The sequence below is a fragment of the Ctenopharyngodon idella genome, chromosome 4 (genome assembly GCF_019924925.1).
Source record: "Ctenopharyngodon idella isolate HZGC_01 chromosome 4, HZGC01, whole genome shotgun sequence".
In the NCBI taxonomy this organism is placed as follows: domain Eukaryota; kingdom Metazoa; phylum Chordata; class Actinopteri; order Cypriniformes; family Xenocyprididae; genus Ctenopharyngodon; species Ctenopharyngodon idella.
This window is the reverse complement of record NC_067223.1, coordinates 27,451,087-27,458,752: the sequence shown is the minus strand read 5'-3', so window position 1 is coordinate 27,458,752 and position 7,666 is coordinate 27,451,087. Positions and strand designations below refer to the sequence as shown.

General features: G+C 36.3%; 1 long non-coding RNA gene across 1 annotated transcript; it reads left to right on the top strand.

Annotated features, from left to right (window-relative positions):
• The first annotated feature begins 1,454 nt into the window (after positions 1–1,454).
• Positions 1,455–7,180, top strand: LOC127511271 (uncharacterized). Its single transcript, XR_007929945.1, has 4 exons — positions 1,455–1,601; positions 6,534–6,611; positions 6,895–6,945; positions 7,032–7,180. It is a non-coding gene; the product is annotated as an uncharacterized LOC127511271 (long non-coding RNA).
• The last annotated feature ends 486 nt before the right edge of the window (positions 7,181–7,666 follow it).

The window sequence follows — 7,666 nt, the reverse complement described above, 5'->3', positions numbered from 1 at the left end:
ACATTCAGATTTATTTTAGCATACTTCCCACCTCAGTGTCTCCACCACCCACATTAACAGCCTGTATCAAGGAACTCAAGCATTGGCTCGAGGGAAATTTCCTCAAATTTATCTCAGATAAAACTGAGTTAATATTGATCGGGTCTAAATCAGTTGTTTCTAAATTCTCCGGTCAACAGATAAATTTGGATGGTGACTTGATAACGCCCTCTACGACTGCTCACAATCTTGTGTTCTCCTTGATTCCACTCTTTCATTTAATGACCACATTAGTAAAGTGGTAAAGGCAGCTTTTTTCACCTACGTAATATATCTCGCATTCGATCCTCTCTTAGTCAGCAGGATGCTGAAACCATAATACATGCCTTTGTCACATCTCAACTGGATTATTGTAATTCACTACTCTATGGCCTTTCAGCTACAAATATCAGAAGATTACAATACCTTCAAAACTCTACTGCTTGCCTGATCACGCATAAAAGAAAGAATGAACACATTACTCCAATCTTATATCATCTTCATTGGCTTCCAATCTCCCTGCGTATAAACTTCAAGGTACTAATTCTTACTTACAAAGCTCTTCATAGCCTTGGCCCTACATACATATCCGACTTACTTCAGCCTTATGCTCCAGTTCGTTCCTTACGCTCTTCTAGTGCAGGACTGTTAGTCACCCCCAAGTTTAGTCTGGTGACTATGGGAGCTAGGGCTTTTAGTGTTGTGGCTCCCAGGTTGTGGAATTCCCTTCCTCAAGACATCCGTCAAACATCCACCCTTCTCTCCCTCAAAAATCTCTTAAAAACACATTATTTTTCTGAATATTATTCCTCTGCTCACAGTCTGTAAATATATGTATGTATATATATATATATAATTTTTTTTTGTCTTGTCTGTACATCTTTACCCCTTGTAAGTGACTGTGTGTTGTGTTTTTATGTTGATGATTATCTTGTCCTATTCCTTAACCTATCTCTGTAAAGCGACCTTGGGTGTTGAAAGGCGCTATATAAATAAAAATTATTATTATTAATTATTATTATAAAGTCATTACTGCTGTGCTGTTTGGAAACATCAGAAGTTGAAGCTCTATTTCTTGTTAATTTAGGCACTGTATCAAATAAATACCTAGGGTTGTGTGTTATTTTCTTCTAAAAGATTTGAAAAAAAAGCAGATCTAGCAGTTTTTAAGGACTTTCTGTACTCAATCATTCTCTCTCTCCATGAAATGCGAAAAACTTCTAGTTTTGTTTTCTTCCAGCTGCGCTCCATTTTTTGGGAGGAGTGCGGGCACTCTCACAAGTGATGGTGACAATATAACAGGAGTCAACTAACTGGAACTACCCTAATACTGAGCAGGCCAGAGAAGACTTAAAGTAAGTCTGAAAGGTTTATAGAGCAAGGTAATTACCCTCTTGTTGAGCAATACTAACCAGATACATTTCTGTGGAAGTTTTCTTCCAGTGAAAATGCCTCAAGGAAACATTCCCTGAACAACAGTACTATAAATATGACCAAAGAACCCAGTTGGCTTCAGACTTCAACTGAAGACATTACCAGACGACTTCCTTCCTTAACATAACGAATACACGCAAGGACTCCAGGTGAGACACCACTTTAAAATGATACGAACAGGCAATGCTATGACAGTGTGAATAGCCACCTTCAGATTATGAGGTGTTTAGATCTCAACAGTATACAGGGAGACTCAAAATGCATTAGGAACAAAAATATGTCTTCAAACTAATCAGGTGCATATGTCATTTCACCACAGGCAATGGTTAGACATTATTTAATGGATTGCATTCAGTGAAAGAAAGGATTTATGCCTTTATTTGTTTTTGGATTTTTTTTTAACACTGAATGGCTACATTTACATGCACCAATTTTCGTCAATCCGAATGAATTGAATCCGATTGCAAATCTGTTTACATGTACTCTAAACATTGTAATCTGATTCAAATATCCGTTTATATGTGTTTTATATAGATTCCGATTAAAACTTTTGCGCACGCGCTGTGTGACGTCACACTTGCGGTAACCCGGGTTGCGTCAACAGACGATGATCATGTATCGACGATAGCCAGAGATTGTCAAAAGCATCAAATCTTGGCAATATCAAGAGAATTTGGTATTTCCAATTAATGTAGGCCTGTTACATTCTTCTAGTCTATTATTATAACTATTAGGTTCGGCTTCTTTTATTATTAAATTAATATTATACATGCTGTGAGGATAATAAAAGATTAGGCTATTAGCTACATTTACATTTAGTCATTTAGCAGACGCTTTTCTCCAAAGCGACTTACAAATGAGAATAGTAGAAGCAATCAAATCAACATGAGTACAACAGTATGTAAGTGCCGTGTCCAGTCACAGTTTCATCAGTAAAGTGCTCGTAGCTAGGTTGTTTTTTTTTTTTTTTTTTTTTTTTTTTTAAATATATACGCAAATATATGAAGAAAGAATAGAAAATCAAAAAACAAAAAGTAAAATATAAATAAAAAAAGTGCTATATTACTGGGTCAAGTGTTGACGAAAAAGATATGTCTTTAGCAGTGTTCTGAAAATGGCTAAAGACTCAGCTGCTCGGATAGAGCGTGGTAGGTCATTCCACCAACCAGGAACAGACCAGGAGAAGGTCCATGAGAGGGATTTTATTAGCTATCTTTGAAAATGTTTTAAACATTTTTTTTAGGTCTATTATACAATGAATTATAGGCCTATAATTAAAATTATTAAGAGTGTAGGCTATAATATTGTCATCAATGTCATGTTAGAGGTGTGACTTAAATCATTGTGGTTTGCAGTGTAACTGTTACATCTCTCGCTCTTTAATCCCATGAACAGCCTCATGCAAACCACACTGGGGACTAATTCCTCAATCACAGCCTCTATTTTATTAAAACTTCAAGTACTGGAGTGATGCACAATGACAGGTGGTTAAATTTCCCTCTCCACTTTCTGCGAAGTGAGGTATTGATGTTTGTCAATTCCCTATGCCATTTGCAGTGCCCCTTGAACTGAACATGTTCTCTCACGTTGCATTGGAGTCTCCATTATGATGGCATAGTGTCTTGTGAAGTCCTCTTCGTAGGGTACTTACAGTTGAATGAAATGCACCTTGGGTCTAGCTGTCACATTTATTTTCCTCAAGTGAATAATTCTCTCTTTAATTTCTGTACAGAAACATAGCCTGAAGTCTTCGGGACAAAAAGCTATTGAACATTTCCATCGCTACTGCCTAGAAAAAAAAAAATTCATCAAAATTTCAAAATGAAGACTTTTTGAAAATTTAAGTTTGACACTTGATTGTGAAGGTTTGACTTAACATTATATATCAGATGTAAGCTTTTACTGAAAAAAAACATCCAAGCCTGGGTAACTTTTCAAAAACAAATATCCGGTCACCCAAAACAATGTGGAAAACTAAATGGTTAAAGGGTTAGTTCAGCCAAAAATTAAATTTCTGTTAATTACTCACCCTCATGTCATCCCAAACCTGTAAGGTCTTCGTTTGTCTTTGGAACACAAATTAAGATATTTTTGATGAAATCTGAGGGTATTTCTGAACTCCTGTGTCAGCATACACGCATGTGTTGTGCTGCTCACGTGACCAGAGCCGGCCAATACTGACGTAAACACTGAAGCTCTGCAATGAAAATAGCATAGCAGTATGACAGGGGACAGACGAATTTGTTGAATAAAGTCGTTATTCTTGTTTTGTTTTTGCACACAAAAAGTATTCTCGTCGCTTCATAATACTAAGGTTGAACCACTGCAGTCATGTCACTGGTTTTAATGGTGTTTTAATGGTATTTAATGGTGTTTTTAGTACCTTTCTGGACCTCAAAAGGTGCAGTGTTGTTGTTGCCTATGTGTGGATCAGATTCCCTCAGATTTCATCAAAAATATCTTAATTTGTGTTCCGAAGATGAACGAAGGTCTTACGGGTTTGGGACGACATGAGGGTGAGTACTTAGGGTGCTTTCACACTGGAAGTTTAGTTCAAAACGGGGCATAGTTCGCATGAAAAATCGCTAATGTGAAAGCTGTACTGAACCCGAGACTACCTGAAGGAGGTGGTCTGAGTTCGGTTGCACTCGAACCGTGCCGCGGTTCATGCGAATACGAAAGCAACACGGACTCTGGTGCGCACTTGCTGTTATGCTGCTCCACGCATCTGGAGAAAGAGAGAACGCTCACAGAGCTGACAGGGCTTGAATGAAGCGCGTTTGGCTTTAGATGAAACTACTAAAGGATATAGTGCTGAAATATCATTACCACAAATGATCCTGAGTGCTTGTGGTGTGATCTGCACTGCTCACTTCAACTAGAAACAGTAAAATGGTGCTACTGTCCTGTCTCGTGGTCCGGATGGAAATGTGCGGGTCTGAATGCGGACTGTGGTCCACCGTTGGAATATCAGTGGTTTAGTTCGCGTAAAACATCTAATAGCCTATAATTCGTTTGCCGTTTTTTGCACAATAAAATCTTTACTGTTCAAATGGTTTTGAATGTAATTTGTATTGTCTTTCGGCCCAACCCTACGGTGAATGAAAGACTTTATTAAATATATATGTATTGTGTGTTTCCATTTGCACAAATAGCAAAAGAAAAACTCCACAATAGTGTTTTCACACACAAAAATAGAGAGTGATTGATAACAGCAGTCAGAAGAGAGAAAGATGTCATTTTTATCGTCACTCCTATAGCCGCTGTATTAGAAACACCCTCACAGCAGCGGTAACTAGTTTTGTTTGTAATGATGCAAAGGTAATATAATACTAAGTATAGTGTTATAAATGTAAATTCACAGTCTGTGAAAAGGGTCTATGACAAACAGGAACATAGAACAGAGGAAACAGGAAAACAAATAGAAGCCACCAGCAACTTCTCCACATAGTCCTCCAGATAATGGCCTTTTTGAAAAATAAAAACTACAGTCCCTCTAGAACATGAAACGTTCCTTCTGGAACTATAATAATTGCAGCAATTTCCAAATTCTTTCATGGATCTGGTGTTTTGTCACAGGTCCGCAAAGGATGATAAAGAATATGTAGTTCAAACAATATAGTTTTCTTTAATAAAAAAAAGGTGGTGGCAGCAACATGCTTTGGAGTTTCTTCAGCTAAAACTTGGGCTTTAAGTGAAGATGGAGGGATTTGTGAATAGCTCCAAGTACCAATCTATTTTGACGCAGAACCTTCTGGCATCTGCTAGAAAGCTGAAAATGATGAGATCTTTCACTTTCAACATGACAGTGGTCATGCAAAATACCCATATAAATCAACAAAAGAATGGTTTCAGCAAGGAAAGATGCATGTTTTAGAATGACCCAGCCATGGCCAAGACCTGGATTTAAAGGGTGCTTCACCTATTCTCAGTATGACTCAATCCAAACAAAAATGTAAACTAAACATGGACAAAACTGAGATCATTATTGTTGGAACTCTGTCACACGCTAGCAATATTCCTACTGATTTTGCCTGTGAGAGCACTGTAAAAAATCAAAAAAAGATCATTCAGTGTTGTTGCTTCCAAACTATGGAATTCTCTCCCCCGATTGTTGTTATTCAATTCAATTGCTACTCAAAACTTGCTTATTTTCTGAATGTTGTACTTCTTAAGCAGTGTTCTGTATTCATTGTGCTTGATTGTATGCTGCTGTATGCTGCCCTGTCTATATAATGCTCTTTTACTATTCTGTATTCTCGTTACTCTAACCTCCTGTTTTGTAATATTCAATTTTTTCGCTTTTATTATTGTTTGTCGATATTGTCTGCATGCACACTGTAAAGCTTCCTTGAGCACTGGAAAGGCGCTTTACAAATCAAACATTATTATTGTTATTATTATTACCACCATCAGGGTAATTCCCATACCGAATATAATACAATATAATACTAGAGTATCTTGGGGTACTTCCCTTCCTGAATACATACAATACAATACAATACTTTGAGGTAATTCCCCTCCCGAAGTGGTAACGGCGTCACATCAAGAAGCTACTATCACTACTTGTGAAAACCACATGTGAGCACCAGATCTTGAGCATCTGTGGTGTATAAAGATGTAGAGGGTCTTTGACCTGGGCATCCTTAGTCTGAACTTTTCTGCACATTCCATGTTGAAATACCCTCTTGACCTCTTCTGAGGCCATTACATAAAACATTTCCATTAACTTATTTATTTATTACAAGTTTTTTTTTTTTTTTTTTTAATTTGTATTTTTTTCTCTGAATACTTACTTTGGTTTTTAGTGGCATTGCAAAGGTTGCAATTTTTACATCAAATGTGCAAAAGTTCTGATATGATTTATGCTTGTTTCATTTTTTACATCACAAAAACCAGCTGTTTTAAGAGTGGTTCATAGACTTTTTATATCCAATGTCACTTTTGTCAATCTACCCACATTTTCCTTTGAAAGATATATAGATATATATATATATATATATATACACACACATATATATATATATATATATATATATATATTATTTCTGTTAATTTTTTCTTTTTCCTTTTTCTGTCAGGCCAGAGTGAAGTAAAGACGATGGAAGACTTACTGCAAAATATTCGCAGGCAGCCCAAACTCAGCACACTGATTCCAAGTATTCACAATTACTTTGTTCTCTGTGTGTGTGTGTGTGTGTGTGTGTGTGTGTGTAACATGTTAATGTGATGCTTCATTAAATTATGTTATTAATGGTGATTCTTCTTTGACAGTTATAGAGAGCTACATAGCTAGAGTGTTAGAGCATTCATTGGCAGGATATACAAACAAACATATTATGTGTAAACCTTGTCCAAGTATAGATAAAACTAGAGCAACTATTACAAATCTGAGAAATGCATGAAAAAAATGCCTAATTGTCTATAACCAATGTTTCACAGTAATCTCCAAACTCATTATGAGTGCCCTGGCCATCGCTCAGATATCAATTGGTATGTTTTTATTATTTCAGGTCTTTATAAACATTAGTTCATTTTGGGCATATAAACAAGCCTATCATCTCCCTTCTTTTTCACAGGTGCTATGTATCTGAATGACTGTCCAAAGCAGCCCTATATTCCCATCTATCTGCTGGTGTTTGGTGTGTTTTTATTGGTGCTCCATCTGTCGTCCTGCCTTCCATGCGCTCGGAAGCCAGAAGATGGCGCTGAAGTTCCTAAGATTATTCTCTACACTGGCATACCTGTGCTGTGTTTCCTCCTCTGCTGGTTCATTGCTGGTAAGATATAATGTGTTATATTAACTTGATGTGAAATTCAGATTATGTAGCCATTACAATGCTAGTTTTAACCATTTCTTAATTTTAAGGCGCATTAAGTATTCTTTTGTTTGACTGTGTGGACGAAATGACACAATGTTTTGAACATTATACTAAATGTTTATATTACATTTAGTATAAAATTTATACTAACTTATTATACCATATCTGTCAAACGTTTGGAAACATTATCATTTTTTAATGTTTTTGTTGTTAATGTTTTAAAGTCTCTTCTCCTCACCAAGGCTGCATTTATTTAATCAAAATACAGTAAAAACAGTGATATTGTGAAATATTATTCCAATGTAAATCAGCTGTTTTCTATGTGAATATATAGTAAAGTGTAATTTATTCCTCTGAATTTTCAGCATCATTACTCCAGTCTTCAGTGTCAC